This window comes from Aythya fuligula, chromosome Z (genome assembly GCF_009819795.1).
Source record: "Aythya fuligula isolate bAytFul2 chromosome Z, bAytFul2.pri, whole genome shotgun sequence".
Lineage (NCBI taxonomy): Eukaryota > Metazoa > Chordata > Aves > Anseriformes > Anatidae > Aythya > Aythya fuligula.
This window is the reverse complement of record NC_045593.1, coordinates 65,613,363-65,640,214: the sequence shown is the minus strand read 5'-3', so window position 1 is coordinate 65,640,214 and position 26,852 is coordinate 65,613,363. Positions and strand designations below refer to the sequence as shown.

General features: G+C 40.5%; 1 protein-coding gene across 2 annotated transcripts in view; it reads left to right on the top strand.

Annotated features, from left to right (window-relative positions):
* Positions 1 to 731: 731 nt before the first annotated feature.
* The window catches only part of SNCAIP (synuclein alpha interacting protein), an 88,640-nt gene continuing 62,519 nt past the window's right edge, over positions 732 to 26,852 (top strand). For both annotated transcript variants that reach the window (XM_032206088.1, XM_032206089.1), the window contains exon 1: positions 732 to 769. The gene's annotated coding sequence lies outside the window, so the exon portion shown is untranslated. The remainder of the gene's footprint in view (positions 770 to 26,852) is intronic.

Here is a 26,852-nt window from a genome sequence, read left to right as displayed (position 1 = left end):
CGTGGCACCATCCCCGCGCCCCCTCCCCTCCCCTCCCCTCCCCTCCCGCTCCCGCTCCCGCATTGTGACGCAGCGGCCGCCGCCCCGGGAGCCGCGGGGAGGGGCGTGGCCACGGGCGAGGAGGCGGCCGGGGGGGCGTGGCCAGCCCCGGGAGGGGGGCGTGGCCGGGTCCCCCCGCGCGCCGTGCCGCGGAGGCGTCACCTGGGCCCGGCGCCGTCCCCATCACCCGGTGGCGGCCGTTGCGCGGCCGTTTAACGGCGCGGCGGGGGTGAGGTGAGGCGAGGCGGGGCCGGGGCCGGGGCCGGGGCCGGGGCCGGGGCCGGGGCCGCCCTGTGCGGGCAGCGGGGAGGGGACGGCGCTGGCCGGGGGGCTCGGATCGGCACCGGCACCGGGAGCGGCACCGGGAGCTGAAGCTGAAGCTGAAGCTGAAGGAGGCGGCGGCGGCCCCGCGTGGTTGTGGCGGGCGCTGCTGAGGGAGCTCCTCCCGCCGGGAGCCCTCAGCCGGGCACCGGGTCCGCAGGGACCCCGCGGTGGGTAGCGGGGGAAGGAGCGGGGCGGCTGATCCCGAGCAGCTGGGGTTTGACCCGCCCGCCTGTCAGCAAGAAACTTGGTCTCTCGCCGCTTGGTTCCAAACCAAATCGCGATTTTTTTATTTTTTTTTTTTTTGCCTTTACAGATTCCTCCCCCCCCCCCCCCCCCCCCCGGTTAACGCGCAGCATCCGTGCCGGGTGCGACAAGGAATGACTTTCAGCGCTCCTCGCAAGGCGTGGTATGTTTCTCCGTCTGCACATTCCCCGGTGTCAAAAAACTGGCTTACAGGCTGCTGCGTTTCACCCGGTCGCTGGTGATACCGTCAGCCAGCAGATCCGTGAGGGTGTTCGGGTCTTTGTGATTTCTGGTCTATGCCATTGGCTCAATGTGCAGCAAAAGGGGATGTGGCTTGCATCTGGCTGAGAGGGTGGGTAAAACAGGCATGTTTCAGGGGAACGGGCCAGTGAAGAGTTATCTCCCAATCTGGGAAGCCTCCAAGGGACTGGCCTGTCAGACAGCAGCTGGTTTCAGTGGGTAGCCCGGTGTGGGCTACTCAAAATATTGTAACTGGAATTTTGGCGTAAGGAGAAAGGTGGTCTTTCAGGTAAGGAGGTCATGTAGAAAGTGATAAACTAGGTAGGAATGGCTCCTGTCCTTAGCAGTGTTTTTTCCCTGAGGACACACAATGATGTGGTAAGTATGACTTGATTTCTCTGGGACACAATTCTGAGCCTACGAGCCACATGTGAAAGGTAGACCAGTTGGACGAGGTGATGAATGGTATCTTTGGAGATGCAGAACCTCCCCTGGGTACTGTGAAGAAGTGACGAGTAACTTCTCGTTTATTTTTTTTCATGATTGGGGAACAAGGATCTCAAATATCTACATTCTTTGTAATCATATTTGGCAAGGCATCAGCAGAACTTCAAGGAGGTGTGAAGTCTCTCCTACTTCCCCTCTGCTTCCCAGTTGTCCAGCCTTACTGGGAGCTGAAACCTGTCCCCACAAAAAACCCCGTAGTACAAGGTGGCCATGGTATTTTGGGATCACTTCTTCTTCCCAAGCAAACCTGATGTGGGATACTGCCCGCGGTGGTACCATTCACCATCTCACACAGGACATCCCTGTTCTGTCTGCGCTCACGGCAGCTTCATCCTGTGTGGACGTTTGCTTGATTAGAAGCAGGAAAGGGAAAGCGTGACAGCCTTGCTGCAGCTGCTTTAGTTTGTGTCCTCTGCAGCAGGGATGTTTGAGCAGCTCTGTCTGATGCTGTGGTGAGATGCCAGCAAGTTGCTGGAGTGCAGAGGCAGAAGCAGCCCTGCGTGGGACACACAACTGTGGTGGAGAACAGCACAGAAGATGTGTTGGGAATAGTGCGGGGGTGCTGGCACTTGTAGCAGTGGCATCATTTGGTGTCGCGTGTACTTGGAGTGGTGACACCAGTGTGGGCGTACTGCACTTCTCAGTGCACAAGCATAAAGACCAGTAGTTCCAGCAGTCCTTGGGGAATGCAGCGCGTTATCTCCCCTCACTCTGTTTTTGGGTGTTTCAGCTGACCAGAAGGAATGTGCAGCAGAGCTCTGTTCCCATGGTTGGCTGTCTCTGATTACCTGCCTGAAGCTCCAGAAGCCATCTGTGAATCACTAGCACGGTTACAGGAAGGAGGAGGGAAAGAGAGAGGAAAACCTACCATTTTGATTTCAGTTTTATTTACGGCTTGGTTTTTAAATCCAATTTAAATAAATAATTTTTGATTTATTTACCAAGAGAAAGTCTGTATCTTTTCTGGGTTACAGTTGAAACTGGCAGAACGGGAATCTTCTTCTCTTCCCTTATAAAGCCGTGTTAATTGCTGTTAAGTAAAAGAATACTTCTCTTTTTTTTTTTTTTGGGGGGGGAGGTTAGAGTTTTTTGTAAGAAGCCAGTTTGCCAATGTTTCACTGTGTTTTACCTAGAAAATAGAGGTTTTATACAGTCGGTGTATATTTTCACTGTCAAGATGAAAAATATGGTAAGAAAGCATTGGGAATTAATAGATTTTGGAAGGGTGTGTAGCCATTCTTTTCACTCATCAGTATAGGCTCATAGCTAAACCAAGGGAAATAATCCTGAGATAACTGGCAAGAGGACTTGTAAGAAGGTTGTGTCCAGGCTTGCTCTTTTTCTGGCAGATATATCTGCTTCTCAAAGGAGGCAGAGAAGATAGGCTTACATGGAGCAGGTGCATAGTAACACAAGGGAATATCTCTTTCAATGCAAATGTAGCTGTGCAATAGGTTTGTGTGCACAATGGAATGAACTGGGGAAGGATTTATCCATGAGGATAAACACATACATCACATACCTTGTTGATTTAAGGTCCCAGGAGAGTTTTTAACCAATGGGGGAAAAATAATTAATTAATTAATTGTTCCAGTAGAAATATCACCTGCTGCTTACCTGTCTGAGGCGGAACTGTAAGCTCATCTTCCAAAGTTATAAGTGATTCTGAGGTATGGAAATCTGTCAGTTATTAAAGAGAAGGAAAGTACAAATTAGGTGTCCTAGCTTGGCAGCTGTGACAGTCATTCATTAGGTATATTTTCTTGTATATTAAGGAGCATTTATGAAAGCTTATTTTGAATATGAACTTGGCCTATTTGCACTTCATATAGAATTATTGAGTAACGCTTGAAAATGTATTTTTCTGGTTAAAATGCTGCCTTATCTGTGTAAGGTTTGCCCCAAGCATTTCCTTTCCAGTTCCGTTTCCTCCCCAGCTCTTGATTGCAGTTGAAATGCTGGCATTATTTTTCTTTGTTTATACCGCAGAAAAAGGCATTGTCTCACTTATCTTTTAAACTCAATTCAATGTATTGCATGACCTCTCCTTGTGTATAAATCCCTCCCTCCCCATCTGTTCTATTGTTACTCTATCAGTTTGGAACTTGTCCTTTAAAATGAAATTATAGTCAGGAACTTAACACTTCCCTTCAACTCTACCATTTTAGCAATCTGTGTTTACATCTGTGCTGCATAGCTTTCTCGCATGTGCATGACAACACTATGCACATGATTATAATTTGGAGTTATACTGCCCTGCTGGTTATTCATCCATAAGGTCTTTTGTGGGATCTGGCTGTAATGGTGGGCATTTTTCTTAAAAATGGGAAAAACCTTTAACTATCCAGACTAACAACATAAAACTGCTGGCATGTTTCAATATGCATGTACATATCTCATGTTCTCTTTCGTAAAATACAAACGTAAATATTCTGCCTTTTGTATGCTACACTGTCAGTTCCAGTTGTAGTCACAGTAGTAAATTTATAAAAAGCCTAAGAATTACTTTTGATTTGGCCCAAGATTTTGAATATTAAAGCTGTCACCATGATGAGAGATTTATGTGAATGTTTGTAAGTACTGTGTCCAAGATTTAATTAAAAAAAAAAAAAAAAAAAAAAAAGAGAGAGAGGGAGAACAAAGCACAACTGGGAAATACAGTGCACTCAGAAGCAGAAGAGTACTACCAAGGTAAATAGGCTGCATGTCGTACTCTTTGACCCGCAATTCTGTTGTGCTTAGGCTAGACATTTAATTATTTTTTTCCCCCATTTGTGCATTCAGGTAGTCCTAAGATGTATGTACTAATTGCATTGAATATTAGGAGATTGTCATTCTAGTAACTCACATGTTGAGCGCTGGATAGAGCACAATATTTGCGCTTGTTGCTAGGACATGGGCATAAATTTACCTTTAATTACAGAATGGAATCACTACGAAATGGAGTTATGCTTAAAAAAAATAATTATTTGCTTTTGATTAACCTAAACCAGACTTTAAATTAGGGGTGAAGGATTTTTATGATGGATAAATACAAGCAAATGTGAATACATTCTGCAATCTTGAGCTCTGTCAACATTTTTTAGCTCTATATCTGTAGAACCCTGGACCCTCTGGCTACCATCACTGATGTCTAAATTAACGGGCAGTCTTCTGGCAGATGTGAACAAAGAGGAGCAATGTACCTAAGAAACAAGCAACAGGTTAGACAAAGGAGGATTCAGCTGTTCACTGCCCATTTGAATATGATACACTCTATAACATCTTGATGCAGTACTTCCTTACAGCAATTTGATAGCACAATTCTCAGAAGGCTGAGTTTGTTTTTATCACTCCATATACATGCTTCTATTAATTATTTGTGTATGGCATCTTAGGGCACCCTTAGGAAAGGGAGAACCACCTCTTAAAGTCTAATTATGATAACAGGAGTTTCTGTTTTGATTGAACAGGACAGATCTTGGAGAAAAAAAATGCTGGTACAGCAATTATTCACAAGGTAAAATAGAACCAAATTTGTGATGCTCTGTTAGCAAGCATGTGGTGCTGTTCCAAAAATTAAATGTTGAAATCTGTGCATGTAGTTCAATATGTTCCTGTTAATGTTCATTTGTGTTAGTGTATCATGTTGTATCTTTGGTGAACGGTAATGATGCTGCTTTTGGCATTAAATTCACTCTTTAGTTCTAGGTGCAGGAAGGCCTTGTTTACAAACAGCTCAATACAGCAGTTCTTCAGAAGAGTTTTGGGAGCACCATTATCTCAGAAATTAATATGAAATCATTACTTATTGTTCAGCATTTTGAATGTGCTGCAGGCATATGTGACACAAATTTAGCAGTTTGAAAAGCTTTAATAATGTGTTTCTGTTCATACCACATGTGCCAACTTAAGGTGTCATCTCCAAGACTGAGGAGAGATAGGAATTAAACCCTCATCCACTTCCTCACAGTTGTTCTTGAAGGTCACAGATGAAGCACATGAGCAAATAACGCAGTGGGACTGTATTTCTGCTCTTTACTGTGGTGTTCCTATTGCAGAGGAGTTAACTCACTGCCTCTCTGCACTTCTTATTAAAGTTACCTCACAGAACAATCCTTAGATGCAATGGCTTGAGCAGTGCTGCCCAAGCGTCTGGAGTTTTAGTTGTGACCGTATGCTGTGGTGCCTGGGTCTGAACAGCGAAGTGGAGCGTGGCCATGCGTGTGCTCAGGGCTTCTGCAGACAGACAGCAGCACTGGATTCTTATCCGTGTGCCCAAAACTTTCTGCTTTTCACTACCTCACTTCTTCCTGTGGTAAATTAGCCCTGATGTAATCCCTGCTGCTGTGAGTTGATTCCAACCAGAAGTGCTATTATCTGAGGCAACACTAGCTTGTTTGTCTTTGCGCTCCCCTCTTAAGGCAGCTAAGCATGCCTTAAGACTTAACACTTAAAAGTGTTCCTTCTTAACTCGTGTTCTGGCTGTGATTTAGCAAAATGGGCACAAAATCTCCCTGGAGTGTATCACTCAGTATACAGGTTATGAATGTGCATAAATCCTTCTGGTCACTTCTGGACAAACTGTCATGAGCAGTCCTTGAGTGGCCTCTGTCTCCTTAGTGTTTGCGGCTCCCCGTATGACAAACCACCATTTGAGGGGATAAGGTCCTGAACTTAAAGGACTTTATCAGCTGCTGGGTTCCTGCATTGCAGTAAGTTCTGCCTCTGTTAACAGCGGTTATGGTTGAAGGCGTTATTGATGTCTTGATATGCTTCTGAAATAACTGGCCTTGAAACAGCAGATAACGAAAGTGCCTCCCTAGATTAGGATTTAGGCATCTGGCATTAGTCCTTTATGAAGATGAGTGAGTGCGATTTACACGTAATACAGTTGCCTCCAGCTGCCTGGAGAGTATAATAGTATCTCTGCATTACACACTAAAACCGGCTGAGTCACTGTACCTGAACATTTGGATTAATCTGTCCTGACTCTGGCCAAGAAAGGCCAACCAGCAACTTCTCATGTCCTCCAGCAGTTCAAGGAAAGCAAGTCGTGTTAAGAGAGATCATGCCCTGCTGATACAATTTAGTAAAATGGACACTCTCTCAAGCATGTGTTCCTCATCAGGTCCCATATGCTTTACACTGTGTTCCCAGGCTTTTCTTTTTGCAAATGCAGTTTTTAGATGAATGTATCTACAGTAGCACATTTTCTGGATGTGTCTACGCTGCAAGTGAGTAGCGTGACTACAGCTTCATGTGGACAAATCTGTACTACTTAGGAGCAGATGATGACAAAGCTGACAGTGACTACAAGAGTTCTCAGAAAAGGAAAAAAGCAAAACAAGATGAAAAGGTCCAAGGTCCAAAAAAGGTCCTCCTCCACTGAAGAAGTTTAAATTGGACACTAAGAGGAATTTCTTCAAGAGGAGGGTTGTCAAGCATTGGAAGGTGCTGCCCGAGGGAGTGGTAGTGTCTCCATCCCTGGCAGTATTTGAGAGGCGTGTGGACAAGGCAGTAAGAGATATTGTTTAGTGGTGGGACTTGGTAGGTCATGCTGATGGTTGGACTTGATGATCTTTTCCAAACTAGATGATTTTGTAATTCTACCTTTAATATATAAATGGTTTGAAGACATGCCAGCCTAGACGTAAGAGCAGGCTGTCCAGCCCTTCCAGACAGATCATTAAGCCATGCTGATGGCCGCTTTCATCTGTCTTCACTGCTATTTTTAACTGTGCTGTCTAGATTAGCACTACCATGGATACTCCTACACATGTTGAAATCAATTCATGACTTCATGCCCACTACTTCTCTGCTATGTTGTCTGTGGATGCTCTGCATCTGCATGTGTGTCCCTTACTCTTTGCACGGATACTGTCTATTTTTCTTTTCCACTGATTTTAGTTGTTTGTTTTGGAATTCCTTTGCAGGGAATTATAGGGAGGGCACCAAAAGATAGGAGAGACTTCTGGCAATGTTCCACTACAAAATTCATGTTATAGTCCATTTTCCAAGTTAGATTATTTAGCTCAGCCTTAACCTCCAGTCCCAGGCCACAGGTTTTTCCAAGAGGTAAAATCAATACAAGAGACCGGATTGACAGAGCAATGTCAGAAAGGTATCATTGTATAATATTCTACATGAAAGCATTGAATTTAGAGCAGAGTTATATGAAAAAAAATGATAATTTTTGTGAAAAATATCAGTTACTACAGTAACGTGGCTACTTGTGAATCTACATAACACACATTTGTTACCATATATAAAACACTGTATGTCTTTTTTGAAAGGACTTACATATTCAACAGAAGGTGTTGTTGTGTAAGTATTTATTTTTTTTTTAATATATATTTCAAGGAAGAGCCCTGCCCTGCTGAGCTTTCCTTGGAAATTTTATTTTATTTTATTATTTCTTTACTTTGTCAGATTAATTATTAAGTTAATCCACAGCCTTCTCAATGAAATGTGCTTCCACTTAAGGTAGAGAGAGCAAAGTTTGGCAGCAGCAAGTGTACTTCCACATTAAATTCTAGTAATTTTTATTCGGAAATATACTTCCCTTCTGACTTAAAAGCAAACAAACAAACAAAAAGCAACAGAAAACAACAAAAATGATCTGTATCTAGGGATATAGTCTGAAAAGATCTGCTGACTGTGTCAGTTTCTTTTTACTGTGTAATTTCCGTATTATTTAACTAAGACCCTTAGAAAAGATGGCTTGAAAACTGAGGTTAGGACGTAAAAAGATGTTTTCATGCAAATTTTTTCATGCCATGAAAATATTTAACATTAAAGTGAGTATTGTCAGACAAAGAAGAGTACAAAATAGGCTCTAATAAGGCATATGTTTCTGTGACATGAGGCATGTTGTAGAAGAATAAGGTGAAGCTGAGCGTTTCAGCCTGGTGGAATGTTGCACTTACTTATCTGCCAAGAAAATATTTTGTCTCTGGATAAATGATTGTACTGAAATAAATACTCATCTTTCCTTAAGTGGACATACTTTCCTTAAGTATTTTCCTTAATACTTATCTTTTCCTTAAAATATAAAAAAAGTATTATGGTCATACTTGATGCCCTCAAGAGGAAAATGCTTTGGTAGATTGGATGGAGCACAAGACGTAAGCATATACCTGCTAAGTCTGACTGTAGCACCAGGGGAGCTTGAATGAGTTATATTAAGCTTTTCACTTATCCTTCTGTAAAATGAGGAGAAAATGTATTCGGGAACCGGGGTAATAGAATTGTTTATGGCAGTATCATTTTGTAATATGGAAATCTAACATTACCTATTATTTTGCATTACGAAAAAGATTTAGCCCTTTCCTGAACAGCACCAGCACCTTCACGGTTTGAAGGTGCTACAGTTTGAGTACATCACCAGTGGGGTGCTTTGTCTTCTTCATTCCCCTTACTCATCCTGCATAATGCTACAGGAGCCCTCCTGCAGGATGGTGCTCTACACACAAAGCTGGCTATGTGCTGGTAGAAAACTCAGTGTTTCATTGCAGGTGAAGCTCCTGAGGAAAAAACAGCCATCATTGGAAATCACATAAATAGGTAGAAGATGTTGTGATAGTTACAAAATCGGGTGCTCTCAAATTAAAAACAAAACAAAACATGAGAGAGAGGGTTTACTGTGCCAGTTTGTGCTGCCCTCACTCTCCCTCCTTTTGGCAGGTTGCGTAGTGGTCAGGGATGTTTAACAGGTATCTTGACTCATTTGACAGGGGAGCTGGCAAGTGCACAGATAATGGGCAAGGAAACACTGTGCAATAAAGAGATGTCATTGTAATTAATACAGACAAGGCAACATTGACCAGTCTGTGTCCCTGCCTCTGTGGTGGTGGTCTTGTATGATGCTAAGCAAGAAACCCAATTTATTATGTGGCAGATGGCCACAAAACCTGTAAGCTGTCACATTCAGGTTGCCTAAATTAAGTCTCTTGGGTGTTTGCTATGTAAAGGAAATGAACTGCAGTGAGAGCTGTCTCCCATTTCAGGCAGTGATCAACACGATCTGGAGATACAAACAGATACACAGGTAATGTTATATGCTGTTTCTGATCCTATCCCTTCTAGTGCATTATTCTGTGGCTTCGTATAAGTCCCTTTGTCTCTGTTTCTAGTTTCTAGATGGGGTCAATAATGCTTTATTGTCTTTTAATGGAGATTGTGCATGAATTAACAACTGCAGGTGAGATAATTGGACAATACTGATGTGCATCCTTTAAAATGCTGTGAAGATGTAAATGATCTTCCATTCAGTTTAGGTCTTAGACAAACTAAAATAAACAAGACTTGGCTAGGTGAATGCTGGAAGAGGGAAAGAAGAAATGAAAATAGCTTCCTGATTTTCCGAATAGCTTTGGTTGTGCCCTGTATGAGGCAGGTATCCCTTTGAAAAACACTAAAGTGTGATAATTCTGTTAGACTATATCAAAGTCAATATGAGTAAAGGATTGTCCCAAATGCACACATTATATAATATGGTAGGTTTGGATGTAGTGACATTAATTAAATTTCAGTTTTGAAACTATGTTAAATTTTTAGAGGATTTTAAGAATCCGTAAAAGAAGACACTACTAAAGTACAGCTTAAAATAATAGCGATACTTCTACAGTTAGAATTTATTTTTGATATAGTTCTAATGTCTGTACCTCTGAGTGTTAATATTATGTTGTACTTGCTGCCCATATGGTTTAAAACAAGTAGTATCCGTAGCAGTGTAGCAGTACTTTATCATAACACAGCACAGCATTGCAGAAGTGCAGTGGCAGTCTATTTCCAATTATTCTAATTAAAAAAGAGCCAGGACAGTTTAAGAAGACTACTTCCTGATCTCAGGGGCACACATATCTCTCAAGAATAATTTGGCTGTTCATTTCTGAATTTTCCAATTTCCATGAAACTACTGGTTTGACTTCTAATAATTTTAATCTGCAACATCATAGGCTCTGTTCAGGGAGTAGAATGTGAAAAAATGTTTACGTTTTTTGTCCTTTGTCCATTTTAATTTTATCAAAATGAAGACATTTGCATAGACGTTAATGGTCAAGTTCCAGGGTTAATTGTTGGAAATGAATGCCTTGATTTGTGGTAAAATTGTTAAACGGTTTTCAAAAGTACACGTTTATTTTAAAAGTATGTACCTGTAGTAATACATGCATACAACCAAATTTTTGTAATTCATTCTGTAGTCTCAAATGAAAGCGGGGTGGTCTAAGTAACAAGAAAAGTGAGTTTTTGTGGAAAAGCTTTCAACTTCAGGGTTTGGGTTGGTTTTCTGTTTGGTTTCTTTTTTTGTTTAGTTTAGTTTTGTTTTGGCTCTGGCCACAGTATACTTAGATACATGCTTTGCATAATGTGCTCTTCCTGAGGCTGACTCATTTACCAAATATAAGGGTATTGCTGGTTACTCACCAGTGCACCAGATCCCAGCTGAGAGCAAAGCCCACTTTACATCACCGGGACATTTCTCTTTGCATTTGGAGTACAGTCTGTATCTGCATGTACTCTTGGTTGGCAGAGTATAACTGTTGAACATCCAGGTGAATTTCAGCATGCAAGTGATGGGGCAGTAGACATGATTCTCCAAAGTTTGTTGGTTTTGTTTGCTTGTTTTGTTGATTTTTTGTTGTTTTGTTTTTAAAAGGTATGTGTGTGTGAAGAATTGGTAATAGAGTATAGAGAACAGAGTGGGAAAGTGGTTTGGCCTGGGCCAGGTAGCAGAGAAAGACTCCTTTTGCCTGTGAGCAGTGCAGTGCATGGGCTTTGTACAAACGGTGGATACACTCCACATACTGTGACCATTGAATGGGATGTTACTTACATAGAAGTTTTCCCTTGAATTTATAATTAAAGCTTATATGAAGCAAAAAAATTGTCATGGAACTAAATTCAGGATATATATATATTGGCAGGCAAATATAAATGAGGCAAGCTCTAAATTACTGATTTTTAATACAGCGTTTGAATGTTATAAACTTCAGAGAGTACCATTTGGCATTAGAACTTTCCCAAGATATTTCTAAAAGTAATTGAACAGACCACTATGGGACTACAGGGTGTTGAAATTCTAATGGATGATTATTGAATTGAGCTGAGGAATTTTAATGAGAAAATGAAAGATGTAGGAAAGTGTTCGGAAAAAAAAAAAAAAAAAAAAAAAAAAGCCTTTTTCTGATCTTAAAAATAATAATAATAGTAATGAAAAAAACATATCCTAAAGATGCTGTCAGCATTCAAAATATGTTGAGCAATGATATCTCACATTACTTGGTTTATTGAAACAACAGTTATAGATGAAATGTGTTCTTCAGTGAAAAAAGAAGCTTAGGAAGATTTATGGGGATAAAATTAGTTCCATATTTTTCTGTGATCAGGGTCACTGTGGAAGATAAGTTGAATAAGGGTGTTGCATGGCACTAAGGAGACAAACAAAAGTCAGGATGTGAATATCATGTCATGAAATGTCAGTGTCAGACACTATGACTTAGCTGAACTGATTTTACTGACTATAGAAATATCTTCTGTACAGTTGCTACTGCAGTGCTAGAGCCCCCAGTGCTTCTGCCATTGATTCAGTGGAGGAAGGAGAGACCTGAATTTCTGATTTTAAATGAGAGTGCAATGAGTCACATCTGCTCTATAAAGCCATTGACACAGAATTCCCCACCTTCCCCCAGACCAACACATGGTTTGGAAAGACTGAGTTCTGCAATGCTTGATTTCATCCTAACGTGAGCGCTGGAGCCTACTTTAGCCGTGGTACTTGAAATAAGCCCTTTGCTGCTCCATCTTATTTTGGGGCCAAGTGTCTGATTCCTGGTGGATGCCATTGCTAGGGTGTATTATTTTTGGATTTTTGCACAAGACCTGGGCTACCAAAAGAAGGCATTTTTTTATTTCTGTAGCTCATGAACTTGCAACAGCTCTACAGATGGTAGATATTCATTACCTTTGCCAAATACTTTAGAAGTTACGAACGTTTTTACAGCACAGTACTTTTCAAATTGTACCTGGAGTACTATTAGACTACTGTTAAAACAAAATGTCATGCATATTTCTATGTATCCCTTTCTTCTGGAGTTGATTGGGAATGATGTGTCACCATTAATTTTCTCAGTTTTACGTTCAATTTTCCTGAAAGTTCATGCTTCTGAAGTTTTGCTCAAGGAAATATCGCCATGCTCACACACGCTTTCTCATGTAGTATTTCTTTACTTTGGTAAAGTTTTATGTTGTTGTGGAATGGTGATACATGGGCTATGCACTTCTAGCAGCTGTTGAAGGTGTAGTGGTTGAATTTTCATTTTCCTGTGTTTTCCATACAAGGAAGTCACATTTGTTGTCTTGACTAAAGGTCTATGGTGCATTATGGGACTTGATGTGGAATATGTAAGAGGAGCAAAGCAAGACTGTGTTGGCATTCAGATAGTTAACTCCCTCTTATTTGACACTGTTACTAAATAGCTGCCCAAAGCTCTGCTGTTTCTTTGCTTGCATTGGGAGAGTACCCATGGCATCAAACAACTCAGGAGTTCTGTCAGCTGATATCCGAATTGCCATTTAGTAGTTTGCTTCCTGAATTAAGGAAAATAAATAAGCATTATCTTTAATGTGGAGTGTGCTGTATTTCAGTCACTAGTGTTTTTTGAAATAATGAAGTGAACTGCAAATAGTCTTGACCTGAAATAGAACAACATTTTATGCCTCTGTTCCAGTGTTCCAAGCAACCATGACTTGATTCATATAAGTCTTTGGTTCAGTCTCAAATCTAAGTTTAATGGAGGATTTACAGAAATGTTGAACAGCACTAGTACTTGTACATGATTGATGCAGTGTTCTATATATATTTTACTGTTCTGTATTGTAAATTATTTGGTGTTTTAGTATTAAAAACAGATGACAACCTATAGCTTTAGTACTATGTATGCATAGAAGATGGATAAATACCCATACATACTCTTTGTATTTGATTGTTGAACCCCTATACTATATTAAAATGTATTATTCATTTCTGCCAATAGCCATGAGTCAGTGGAAAATAATGAGTGCAATCATTTGAAAAATGCGCATTCACAATTTGCTTGTATTCATCTCAAAGCTCAGACTGCAGATGTGTAACTATTCATTTTACCGTTCTCAGTGATGCGTGTAAGCCTCTAGAGTATTCACATTTATGAACTTCCTGCATTGCCATTGGTATTTAAAGTAGAGCAGATAGGTAACATGAAATAAAATTTATTTGTGCCATACACAGAATTTACTGATATAAGAGGTTGTTAGTTCAGCAACTATATTTTCACTTGTAAAGTCATAAATTCAATTTTTAGTAGGCTTTTTCTAGTAATCGCAAATGTGTTGGCTTCTCCCCCTCCCCAGCCTTCCCCCCTCAAAGGAGTCACACTTTGGAGGAGAAAGTGTTTTTTTTTTGTTTTTTTTTTTTTTCCCTAAATTTGTGCAGCAATTGAAGAATAAAACAGATGGAATACCTTTTTTTTTTTCTTCTTCTTCAAATTTCACATTTCTAAAATGGAAGAATTGAATTGTTAATTCCTGATATTTCTGCTCAATCACAATTTTCCAGGGAAAGCTTTATTGTATGCAATCATCCAATCTGTATGCAAATATGTGATTTCAACCCGGATTTATTGTTAGTATTAAATTATGGATATTCGGAACAAACGTTTTTGAAGACTACTTTGGGTAGCTCTGCTTACAAAAATACTTCTAAAGCACAGAGGATATACAATGAACTAGTTACTAGTTGCCCAATTGAAATGTGAGATTTTTTATATTCAATGCTCCTAAATGTATCAGTGGCAGATTTCTCACCCTTATGCGTGTTCTGCTTTATTACTGATTGATCCAGATTTTGCTTCTGGTCTAAATTATTCATAGCTTGACGGGAAATGTACTTTTTTTCCTTCAGTTCAGTTGTTTTTGTTTAGTTTTGCTCCATTCATTGACCTTACTGTTTTTAGTCATCACTTCTGTAAGAAAAGAAAAAGCCATTCTATAGGCCTCCTTAACAGAACTGCTTTTTACATGTTATTGAAATCTTGCAATTTCAGAGGTTGTTTTGCTTGTAGGGATAGTGCAGTGTGATTAATCATAAATTTAATCTTATGAGAACCTGCAAAAGAAAATAGTGCAGTATCAACCGGTTGCTGTAATTTTGGCTCTTTAAGCAAGAGGTCGGGATCTAAGAAAAAAATAAATCCATCTTTTATAATTTTTGTAACATGTTGAGATTGATGGCTGTGATGAGGAAGAATGTGAAACAATGTTTTAACTACAGGTATCATGTAATACTATGTTCCCTAAGTGTATTTTAGATTTCCAACTGCAACATGAAAAATGCAAGTTTCGCTAGGACCAACAGACTCAAAAATTCTTTTGCCCTATATGGAGAGGTTTAAAACAAACAGTATGCTTGAAAAATTATAGCACTTGCAAAATCTTTTAAAAATATTTGCAGATCACAAATTTTCCAAGACATGAGCCTCCTGGATGGCAGCATAATAAATAATTGGCTTTGAGGGAAATTACTTCCATAAAATTAAGATAGTGAAAAACAAATTGCCAGTACTGTATTTACATCACTGTAATTCTGCAGAGAGAAGGAAGTTATTCTCTTTCTTGCTTTGAAGTCTAAATTTAGTTTATATTAAGAAAGCAATAGTTACCTTTTTTATTCCATACATCATTCTTGCCCTGTGGAATACTCTAAGGTGTCTTGTCCTGGCTGGGAGAGGTGGCGAAGCTGAACTGTCAGCCAATGCCAGAGCTGCTGTGTCCTTCACTGGTTGAAGCATGAGGATAATCAGAGGGAGCTTTTCAAAGTTCTGAACTGCAAAGCGGATGTATATCACCACATCTAGGGTCTCAGTTACCTTCCCCTGAGTTCAACTTTTGAGACTGGTTGATTTGGCATTTCTGTTTTGCAGGCTGGTAGGTGAATCTCGGTTATATTAGTGGCAAATCCTTACTGGTTGTTCAGTGTAAATCTGAATTCCAGGCTCTGTAGTACATTAGACATTGCATGATATTAAGTAAAATACTTGTCATGTGCACTCTTGGTTTCCATATATACACAAGTACACAACAGTGTGTTTTCTGTCCTAGTGGGCCTGCCAGCTGATTCTGAAAGAGCACATGGATCTTATTTAGATTCAGTTTCCACATCATGGAAATAACTGCTTAAAAGGTTCTGCTACATTTTTAGAGAATTTGTACAAGCTTTAACTAACTTGCAGGCAAATGGGACGTTCAGTCATCTTGCAGGAAAAAATGTGTTTTAGTAAGTGTTTTTGGTGATGGGCTCTGTCACCATTTGAATGGTAACAGGGGACATTACAATCTTTACAATCATTACAATCTTTACAATCTTTAGCAGTTACAGTTTTACAGAAGTGACCTTGTATTGAAACTGTCCCACAAGTCATAAGCTTAGTAATTTCTTTGTGTGAATCTCCAGCACACCCTATGGTTCTCAATGTGTGCAAAGCTCAGTTTCTCATCTGCATTTGCAAATGTGTTGGATCTTCAACTGTTTGAACAGCTGAAGAGGGTAAAATTCTTCATAAATGGTCAGAGCATTGAGAACTTGGCTGTTAGAGATGAACTCTATTTTGGGACCAGAATTTCTGTGGTGTGTGGAGGATGACTTCCTGACACAGGTGGTGATTGAGCCAACTAGGGAAATTTTCCCACCCGACCTATTATTGGCAATTAGTGAAGGACTTTTGGGTCTTGTGATGACTGGAGGTTGTCTTGGGCATGGCAATCCTGAAATGATAGTTTTCACTCTTTGGTGAAGCAAGGAAGGTGGTTAGCAGACTTTGGCCTATTTACAGACTTGGTTGACAGAGTCCCTTTGTGAGGTGGTTCAGGAAGGCCAGATCTTCTTCAAGAACAAAACCTTAATGGTAAAGGAGTAGGCTATCACAGTGCTCTGAAAGTCAAGCTGGCAGGGGAGAAGACCAGCCTGGATGAACAGAGAGCTTCCTCAGGAGCTCATGAAGAAAAAGAGTTTATGAATTGTAGAAAAAGGGGCAGGCAACTTAGGAGGACGATAGAGTTGTCATGAAGTTGTGTGGGGAGAAAACGAGAAGGGCCAAAGCCCACCTAGAACTCAGTTTAGCTAGTGCAATAAAAGACAACAAAAATGCATTTATAAATACATCAATAGCAAAGGAGAGATTAAGGTGAATGTCCATCCTTTATTGGATGTGAGGTGAAACAGTGATGGAGGCTGAGAAGGCTGAGGTCCTTAGTGCCTTTTTTGCCTCTACCCTTACTAGTAAGGCCAGTTGTTCTCAGGGGGAGAACTGTCTGGATAGCTGGACTCAGAGTGCTAGTGAAGGGAGTTCAATCCACTTGACAGCCGGTTACCAATGGCATCCCCTAGGGTTCAGTCTTGGGGCCAGCTTTGTTTAACATTTTAATCACAGTCTGGGTAAGGGCATCAAGGGTATTCTCAGTAACGTTGTGGATGATAAGAACTGCAGGAGTGTCAATTTGCTAGAACTTAGGAAAGTTCTGCAGAAGGAGCCGGCTAGGCTAGAGTCTAATCACATGGCATTCAACAAGGTTAAGTGTTGAGTCCTGCACTTGGTGTGTAACAACCCCATGCAGTGGTATAGGCTTGGGGAAGAGTGGTTGGAAAATTGCCCAGGAGAAAAGGACTTTGGAGTGCTGGTTGATGACAGACAGCTGAACATGAGCCAGCAGTGAGCCCAGGTGGCCACGGAGGCCAACGGCATCCTGTCCTGCATCAGAAATAGTGTGGTCAGCAGGAACAGGGAGGTGATTGTTGCTCTGTACTCGGCACTGGTGAGACTACACCTTGAATACTGTATTCGGTTTTGGGCCCCTCACTACAAGAAGGACGTTGAGTTGTTCAAGCATATATAGAGAAAGGCAATGAAGCCAGTGAAGGGACAAGACAGCAAGAGTTAAGAGGAGTGGCTGAGGGAACTGGGGTTGTTTAGTCTGGAGAAGAGGAGGCTGACGGGATACATCATCTACAACTACCTGAAAGGAGGCTGCAGCCAGGAGGCTTTTGGTTTCTTCTCTCAGGTCACAAGTGAAAGAAGATGAGGAAACAGCCTCAAGTTTTACCAGGGGAGCTTTAGGCTGAATATCATGAAGAACTTCTTCACAGAAAGAGTGGTTAGGCTTTGGAACACGCTGCCCAGGGAAGTGGAGTTGAGTGAAGTAGAGTTGTGGTCCCTGGAGGTATTTAAGAGACGTATGGACAGGGTGCTTAGCAACATGGTTTAGTGGTGGGTTGACAGTATTAGGTGGATGATCTTAAGGGTCTTTACCTACCTAAATTATTCTATGATTTAGGGTCCACTTGTTTCTGTTATTCCACCTATAAATTCAGTATCATTTTAAGGCGGTAAAGGTACAAAATGTATACATCTACATAACTGCCTACTCAGCCCAGAATCTGTACTGTAGTTCACATATAGTATTATAACATTGTGACTATTCACAAAAAAAAAAAAAAAGGTGGTGGTAATATAAAGGACTTTCATATTTTACATGAGTTTGAATCACTGACAAGAAGAGTCTGACAGCTGCAGGTAATGTCTTTTTTTTTTTTTTTTCCTTCTGCAATTTTAAAGACATCATCTTTCATCTCCTAAAAGCATTTGTAAGAGTTACAATTGACTTTTGAGTATCAAGAGTCCTTCTTGGAAGACAGATTTTTTTAGATAGCAAGCAACCTAAGATCATATTCATCATTGGCAGTTAAATGCTGAATTGACATTGCGATGCAGAGTTCTCTTTCAGACTATGCAGCTATGATAAAAAGCAATGAATCATCTGTGTAATTGAAACACCATATGAACATTCTAGCCACATAAGATTCCCAAAGTCTACAGTACTCCACAATGCAAATTATGGGATTGGCAACACTTCCATTTGTGTAGTAGGATGTATGAAACAGGAAATCCATGTTTCTCCCTGCTTTCCAGATATAATGGTAATATACCTTTACATTGTAACAAGTGAATGGAAGAAATTGGAGCTGGTGTAAAATGAATAATCTCTTAAAACAGTTGCAACTGGCACTGATTTGTTCTGAACGGTATTAAAGCTGTCTTTCCTGGAACTGGGACAGATCCTATCTGGAGTATTGTTGCTTGTTTCAGTGTATGTATATGTGGGAAAAAGATGTAGTAAAAGAAATTTTTCTTTTCTGGAAAACTGGAATAACTGTCTTACAACATTGCCTAGCCAACTGCATTTATTTCCAGTGAAGTGACTACACTTGCAGCTTGGTCACATGCCAAGGCTGATGATGTGCTTTATAGATGCAGAAAGTTATGTTAATAAAACTAGAAATTATAGTGCTACTACCCACACAAGCACAGACTTTCCTATGACAATATTGTTTACTTAAAAACTAAATATTATAACATTAGTGCTTTTTTTTTTTTTTTTTTTTTTTTTTTTTTTTTTTTTTTTCAAATCACTTGCCCAGATTTTTAACCAAATCTAACCAATCAGTGTTTCTGCTTACTTGTCAGTTGTGGATAACTGGATAACTAAATATTTGCTTATGAAGCTAAGCTGCTGTCTGCCAAACATTTTGAGTTAGTTTTTTTTTTTTTTTTTTTTTTTTTTCTTGTCTTATTCTTTTACACCCTCCTAGAACTAGAAGTAGAAATATTGCTTGTTCTAATTTTTGGTGAAAAAACAAATATTATGGTATTTGGTCATGCATAGAATCATAGGACCATTCAGGTTGGAAAAGCCCTCCAAGATCATCTGGCCTAACCACCCCCCTGCCACCAGTGTCACCCACTAAACCATGTCCCCAAGCACCACGCCCAACCTCTCCTTGAACACCCCCAGGGACGGTGACTCCACCACCTCCCTGGGCAGCCCGTCCCAGTGCCTGACTGCTCTTCCTGAGAGGAAACGTCTCCTCATTTCCAACCTGAACCTCCCCTGGCACAACTCGAGGCCATTCCCTCTAGTCCTATCACTGGTTACCTGTGAGAAGAGACCGACCACCAGCTCCCCACACCTTCCTTTCAGGCAGTTGCAGAGAGCAATAAGGTCTCCCCCGAGCTTTCTCTTCTCTGGACTAAACAGCCCCAGTTCCCTCAGCTGATCCTCACAGGACTCGTGCTCCAGGCCCTTCACCAACTCTGTAGCCTTTCTCTGGACATGCTTTCAACAATCACTGTTAACGTTTTATACTAAACATAATCGTTGTTTTGGTAGGCCCAATGGTCATTACCACAGATGAGTGCAAGAGTGCGGTACGGATTATCTCAGTGGAGGTGGAGATGTTGGGGGAACTGGAAATGGTAGTTCAATAGTGATAGCTCAATCCTACTCTTTATATGATAAACAACTCAGACACATAGTTCCTGTATCTTACAGTACAGCCTCTTTCAGAGGTTCTCCTAAATGATATGGTTGCATAATTTGACTTGTGAAGGCTGGTGGCTAGGAATCAGAATTGGAAATTAGTTAAGGGCGATGAGAGATTAGAGCTGTATTTTTATTTTCCTTTCTTTTTGCATTAAACAGAAATGTAGTTGGTATGGAGCAAAAGTGAAGCAACCAGTGAGTAAAAAACTTAGTTACAAATCAGTACAAATCAGATTTGTAACTGTATTACTGATTAGTACTGATAACAAATCAGTACTAATTTGTACCTATTCTGCTTTATCATTAAGCCATGTCTGCTCATTTTTATTAAACTGCCTAGTTCTCACTGTCTGTCTCACTACATAGTTTGATAGCTTTATGAATGATTTACACCTTGTTCAGTTTGAATAGACTATATAAATGGAAAGTAAAATATGTTTCAACAGTTTTGAAAGGATCGTCCTTTTTAATATTTTTAGTTTTTTTTTCTTCATTACCTTTGAAACTCTGACATCATGGCCCCAATTTTTGATCCATTTGAGGATGACTTTTTAGTCATTCAGCTTCTTCATATGCTTCAGTAAGAGTCACTTGACTGTTTTTCTCAGCTGCAAACATTGCCTTATCTAGCACCAGTTTTTCCTACTGTTGTCACCCCTATCCATGTATGCTGGTGATTTTTCCAGACAACAAGGCTGCTTTTTGGCTTCTTCATTTCCTTTCCATGTGTCCTTAATTAACAGTGACACCCACTGAAGTAGTTGGAGTCCTTTAGGCAGAGCAGTTAAAATCATGAGCTTTAAGAGTCACGTGTAATGGAGCAGGGGAGTCTGAATAGGAGTTTGGAGAGTAAAATCCTGTATGGAAAGTAACAAAAGTGCAAATGAAAAGTTTTTCTGTTTGTTTAAGTAATTTATAGTGTGGAGTCAAACCCAAGAGATAGATTTAAAATTTAGCAGTAGGACGTCTGTGGTCTAGTTTCCAACTCTAGTAGCAAGTCATTGTGGCCAACTGACATCCAAAAAGTTAAAAATACTGCTGCAATATCTTTGCCTGTGGTAAAGGAAAGCACAGTGGTTTAAAAACTAATCTTACCATCTGTGGTATTTCAACATGGAGGGCATAGGTTACAAATTTCTGTACATTCATTAAACGTTTTTTTTTTTTGTTGTTGTTGTTGGTTTTTTTTGTTGTTGTTGTTGTTGTTTTTTTGTTGTTGTTGTTTTGTTTTGTTTTTTTTTGTTTTGTTTTTTTCCCCCCTGCATTTACTGCAGCTATTTCCATCAACATAGAGTAAGTGCAAGTAACAGTAAAATACTGGTAGGTCAGAATGTAGAAGTCCTAAATCCATGTACAAATGTAGTAAGTTACTCAAGACAGAAGTGCTCTCCCTCTTCCCCCAGTTACCTGTATTATCTGTGTAGTCTTTCAAACACATGATTGAAACATGCACAAATTGTAATGTCAATGTTGCTCCAGTGAGTGGAAGACAATGAGGTATGCTTGTTTATCTCTCTGGTGAACAATTCTGAAAAAATATCAGTTGAGAAAGGATTTGATATATTCTTTCAGACAGAATATGCACAGTAGTCCTAGCAGAGTTCTGACTGATAGTGGTTTTAGTTTGGGGTAAAAATAGGTAATTACAGTAGATGATAGTGGATGCCAATGATGATAGTGACAGAGCTCTTCAGGAAGACTAATTGCTAGGTGTGTAATTTGAGATATGAAAGGAACACATTGAGAATAATTAAAAAAAATATATCAATATATTTTCTGTATATTAATTTTTCTCCAGTTGCATTTAGAATGTTTCCATGTCTTGTGTGATTCTTGTTTTCTTTCTTTAACTGAATTGTTTTGTTTGATGTGAAAGGATGAAAACTCAGAAAAGTAGCAAAGAGGAGAACAGCTGAGAGAATCATGCTGTCCATTTTAGATTATAAAGAGTGATCTGCATTGTTCAAAGGGTGACTTTTAAAAAAAATTTCATTGATGTTATCATTTCCCATCTAGAAATTTGTGAATTTTATATACCCCTAATGGCTTATAGATATTTATCTGAATGACAATTAGTAAGGGAACTGTTGATCTGTTTGTGTTCTTTTTGATGTATCAGTCAATAGTAATAAAAAAAAATAATAAAAAAAAAAAAGTACAGTCAATTTCAAAACCTCTTCCTTCCAACCACATAAAAAATAATGTCTATATTGATTTCTCTGATAATTGTCCTGGAAAAATGGTGGGAGTTTAATGATATGAATGTATTGAAATGCATTGAAATATGAAATCAATAGACTATGTATTGGATATACTGCATTAGAAATAGGAGGTCTGGATGTGAACATTAATGGCCTCTTTCAAGTCTTATAAAAGTGCAGAAATCATGTAAATAGGAAAAAAACAAACGACAACAACAAAAAAAAAAAACACAACCAAACAGAATACCTGTAGGAAAAGGCAGACATTTCAGAGGAAATGCAAGAGCAAGGTCCTCTGTATTAATCTAGCAAGTTCCTTAAAAGGACAGAAAACATAGTCTGTTGTACATATGTTCTAGATTTTATAGAAGAGACTTTGTGAGAAATATTTTCAGAGCCTGCTGGGATATAGTTGAGATTATGGCAATTTCTCATAAGAACATGTGTTTACCAGCTCCAGCTTCCTTTTGAAACACTATAAAGAATTGCTTTCATGACATTTTTATTTTTTTTTTGGGGGGGGGGGGAGAGGAGGGGTAAGGGGTAGGGTGGAGTGGTGGTGGTTTTGTTTCTTTTTGAACAGGCAGAACAAACAGGATATCTTGGTCATAATGAGCAGCATAATGCAATGATAAGTGCATCCTAATTGCAGCTTGTTTATATAATGATTATGCCCACAATTATTTCAATGGGTATTCCTGTTTCTACACAACCTAAGAAGTTTTTAAGCATTATCGTCTCTCTTTTGTTCTTTTTTTTTTTTTTTTTTTTTTTTTTTTTTTTTTCAGTTGTAGACTTCCATCTAGGAGAAGGACACTAAAATTAGAAGTACTGAAACCATGTCAATCTGTAAAAATGTATATGGAAAGAAAAGTTGGTGTTTATCTCTGCCTTGGTTTTAGTTGTCAATGTTGGATATCCTACATTACTAGCATTATGATATCCAGTAAGCATTTGAAATCATAGAATCATTCATATTGGAAAAGACCTCTAAGATCATTTAGTCCAACCATTAAACCAGGACTAAAGTCTACCACTAAACCATGCTACTAAGTTCTACATCTACATGTTCCTTGAAGACATCGAGGGTTGATGACTCAACCATTTCTCTGAGCAGCTTGTTCCAATGCCACAAAACTGTTTCAGTAAGGAAATTTCTCCTAATATCCAATCTAAACCTCCCCTGGCACAAATTGAAGTCATTTCCCTTCATCTTACCACTTGGTGCTTGGGAGAAGGGCCTGTACCTTACCCTGCTATAGCCTCCTTTGTGGTCATCGTAGAGCACAATGAGGTCTCCCCTGAGCGGCTAAACAACCCTAGTTCCCTCAGCCACTCCTCATTGGATTTGTTCTGTAGACCCTTCACCAGTTTTGTTGCTCATCTTCAGACATACTCTAGCACCTTGATATCCTTGTAGCCCAAAACTGAACACAGAGTTCAAGGTGCATCTGCACTAGAGCTGAGTATAGAGGGACAATCACTTCCTGAGTCCTGCTGGCCACACTATTCCTGGTACAAGCCAGGATGCTGTTGGCCTTCTAGCTACCTGAGCACACTGCTGGCTTATGTTCAGCTTGCTATTGACCAATACCCTCAGGTTCCTTTCCACCATGTCCATTTCCAGCTACTCTTTCCCCAGCCTGTAGCATTGCCAGGGGTTGTTGTGCCCCAGGTGCAGGACCTGGCACTTGGCCTTGTTGAACCTCAGTTGGCGTTAACCCATTGGTCAGCCTATCCAGGTCCCTTTGTAGAGTTTTTCTACCCTCAAGTAGATCAATGCTTGCTCCTAACTTAGTGCCATCTGCAAACTTACTGAGAGTGCACTTGATCCCCTCATCCAGATCATTGATGAAGATATTGAAGAGAACTGGCCCCAATACTGAGCTCCGGGAGACACCACTAGTGACTATGGTGAATGGATTTAAATCCATTCACCACAACTCTTTGGGCCTGACCATGCAACCAATTTTTAACCCAATGAAGCCTACATCAATCCAAGCCTCGAGCAGTCAGCTTTTTCAGGAGAATGCTGGGGGAAATGGTGTCAAAAGCCTTATTGAAGTCTAGGTAGACCACATCCACAGCCTTTCTCTCATCCACTAAGCACATCACCTTGTCATAGAAGGAGAGTAGGTTCATCTAGCAGGACCTGCCTTTGGTAAAACCATGCCGATTGGGCTTGATCACCTGGTTGTCCTGTAGGTGATGCGTGATGGTACTCAAGATAATCTGCTCTGTGAGCTTGCCCAGAACCAAAGTCAGACTGATAGGCTGGTAGTTTCCCAGACCCTCCTTCTGGCTCTTAATATAGATTGGCATCACCTTTGCTAGCTGCCAGTCAACTGGGACCTCCCCTCATAGGCAGGACTGCTGATAAATAATACTGCTTTTTATTTAATTTCACACAGATTTATATACCAGCAGAATAACGAAAAATAAATACTTGAAGAAGTAATTGTTAACAGAACAGCCTCCAATACTAATTTGTACACCTCTTCAGAGATCTGTTTGGAAGAATCCAGTGTTATGGCTCTGGAGAGGAGAGGGGTCCAAGAGTACTGGTCAGTACACAAGGATTACCTCCAAGCTCAAGTAATGAGCTCCCAACAATCAGGAGTTCAGGAAAAGGTGGCAGGAGGCCTACACAGTGCATAGATGAACCAGGAGCTCCTGAGTGAATTCTGACATGACAAACAAATGTAAAAGAGGTGGAAGCAGGGGCAAATAACCCAGGAGAAATGCTGAGCTGCTGTCTGAAATTGCAGAGGTAGGGCCAGGAAAGCCAAGTCTGACTTGGGGTTAATCTGACAAAGGATGTGAAAGGCAAGGAGAAAGGCTTCTGCAAATAAATAAGCAGCATAAGGAAGGATAGGGAAAATGTGAGGCCACTGCTGAATGAGATGGAGAACTGGTGACAAGTGACATGGACAATGCCAAGGTACTCAGTGCCTTCTTCATCTCAGTCTTCACCACCCTGGTTGGCTGCAGGAATCCCTGGCTACTGAGACCAGAGTGAAAGTCTGAAGCAAGGAAGACTTGGCCTTGGTGGAGCAGGACCAGGTTAGGGAGCACTTAAACTGGAAACACGTAAGCCTACAGAGTCTGATGGTTTGCACCAGGGAGTGCTGAGTGAACTGGTTGATCCCAGTGTGAGGCCACTCTCTATTATCTTTGAAAGGTTATGGCAGCTGAGAGAGGCTCCTGATGACTGGAAGAGAGCAAATGTCACTCTTGTCTCCAGGAATGGCAAGAAGGAAAATCTAGGAAACAGCACTGGTCAGCCTCACCTCAATGACTAGGAAGTCAATGGAGATAATCTTCCTGCAAAGCACTTCAAGAGAGATGAAGGCCAAGCAGGTGATCTACAGTAGTCAGCATGGATTTATGAAGGAGAAACCACGCTTAATCAACCTGATAGTGTCACCTACAGTGAGGTGACTGGCTTGTGGATGATGGGAGAGCAGTGCATGTTGTTTACTGAGACTTATTGACATTGTCTCCCATAACATCTGCACAGAAAAGCTTACAGAGGGTGTGTTAAATCAGTGGGCAGGCAAGTGGGTTCAAATCTGGCTCAATGGCGTGGTCCAGAGGGCTGTGATCAACTATGCATAGTCTAGTTGGAGGCAAGTGATTACTGGTGTGCTATCAGGGCTAGTACTTGTGCCAGTACTAAGTTTGCAGTTGATAGAAACTAGGAAGAGTGAGAGACACACTAGATGATTGTGATGCTGTTAAAATCGACTAAGGGACATGCGTATAGTTGAAGACAGGGCAGATAGGAATCTCCTGAAGTTCAGCGAACAGAAATGCAAAGTCCTATATCTAGGGAGGTATAACCCTACGCACCAATACACACTGGGAGCTGACCTGCAGGAAACACACTCTGCAGAGAAGGATCTTGTGGACACCAAGCTGGCCAAGAGCCAACAACATGCCCTTATGGGGGCAGAAGCCTTCTGAACTGCACTGGGACAAGTGCTACCAGTAAGTCAATAGAGGTGCTCCTTCCTCTTCGCTCAGCCCTGGCAAGGCCACACCTGGGGTACTGGGTCCAATTCTGGTCTCCCCAGTGCAAGAAGAACACAGACTTCCTTGAGCAAGTCCAGCACAGAGACAAAAAGACAGTTAAGGGACTGGAGCCTCTTTCATGTGAAGAGAGGCCGAGAGAGCTGGGACCATTCAGCCTGCAGAAAAGGAGGTTCAGGAGAATCTTACCCACAGGTAAAAGACCAACCAACAAACCAACCAAAAAAATCCAGAACAACACTGGAACATTTCATATGAGAAAATCAAGTATATATTACGGTGAAGTGGCTGATCTTCTGAGGAAAAAGTGACCCTTTCATACTTGAATGATAAGAACTTGATAGTTTGAGTAGAATAGCTTTTTTTTTTTTTTTAATATTATTATTTCTTGTGCCTCTACATGTCTGGATTTTAAATTTCCAAGTAGATCATTTTCAATTGATATCAGTATTTCACCTATAGCCTAGATTTGGTAACTAGTTCCCCGTTCATCTATCAGAAATGCTTCAGCATTTTAATGTCACACTGTCACAAAAAGTTTAGTGGGAAGACCCTAGAAAGAAGTTTTGAGAACGAATCATAACTGAGGACAACATGAGGTTAAATACATATTCGTAGAACAGTTTAAAGGAAGAAGCAGAAGCTCATTACCATTTAAAGACCCTTTCTAAACAAGTGAAGGGAACAGATGTTGTGCCCAAATAGGGTCAGTGGCTGGCAGGAAGTAGTTTTCTGTAGCTTAGGTGAATGGAATGAAAGCAGCACTGCAAATCAGCTAGGTAAAACTACAAGATGATTTCTACACTTGACTAGTTTAATACCCTTTGACAAAAAAATGACTGAGATGAATGAACAGTGCATTGTTTCGTTCTA